This window comes from Aplysia californica, unplaced genomic scaffold, assembly GCF_000002075.1.
Source record: "Aplysia californica isolate F4 #8 unplaced genomic scaffold, AplCal3.0 scaffold00812, whole genome shotgun sequence".
NCBI classification, from domain to species: Eukaryota; Metazoa; Mollusca; class Gastropoda; order Aplysiida; family Aplysiidae; genus Aplysia; species Aplysia californica.
In genome coordinates, this window is record NW_004798082.1 from 245,709 (window position 1) to 246,528 (window position 820).

Below are 820 nucleotides of genomic sequence, written 5' to 3' on the forward strand. Positions count from 1 at the left end.
ACACACACACACACACACACACAAACAAACAAACACACGCACACCTCCATTAAACAAAGTCTAGAGAGTTGTTCCAATGTCTGGACAGTCATGCTGAAGAACCAAAACGAGGTTCCTGGACCAGGGAAACATCTCGTTCCACAAACAGCTGACCAGTAGCCCGCGTCCTTGTACGTGACTGGACAGCTGTTACGTCATCACCTGGGAAAACAGGCATTTGGCATCAAGGGGTCAGTCGTTTGACTGGATAAAAAGGCCTCACTTAATGTTTGATACGAGTTTTTGGTCGTTTTTGGGCCGATTTTTGGGTAAAAGCCAAAAGCCTTGTCATACGGACTGGTAACTCCCTGATTAAGAGAAAATTAAAGGGTTTTTATTTTTTATGTAAGGGAGAGTGTACTTCTGTGTGTGTGTGTTTGAGAGAGGACAAAAGACAGAGAGAGAGAGAGAGAGAGAGAGAGAGAGAGAGAGAGAGAGAGATAGAGAGAGAAAGAGAGAGAGAGAGAGCGAGAGCGCGCGAGAGCGCACGAGAGCGAACTGATATGTGGTTTGAGTGGTAAATTATGTGAATATCGTGTCCTGTATTCCTCTATTGGTCTTGCCTGGCATTCTTCCTTCTATGTCTGTTCATCGCTGCATTAATTTCTGTTAGTATCAAATCCCCACAGGTTTATACTCTTTCTCTTTCAATCTTCCCACTCTGTCTGTCTATCCCCCTCCCCCCGTCTCTCTCTTTTTATCTTTCTCTTTTCTCTCTCTCTCTCTCTCTATTTCTCTCTCTCTCTCCCTCTTCCTCTCTGTCTGTCTGTCTCTCTGTCAG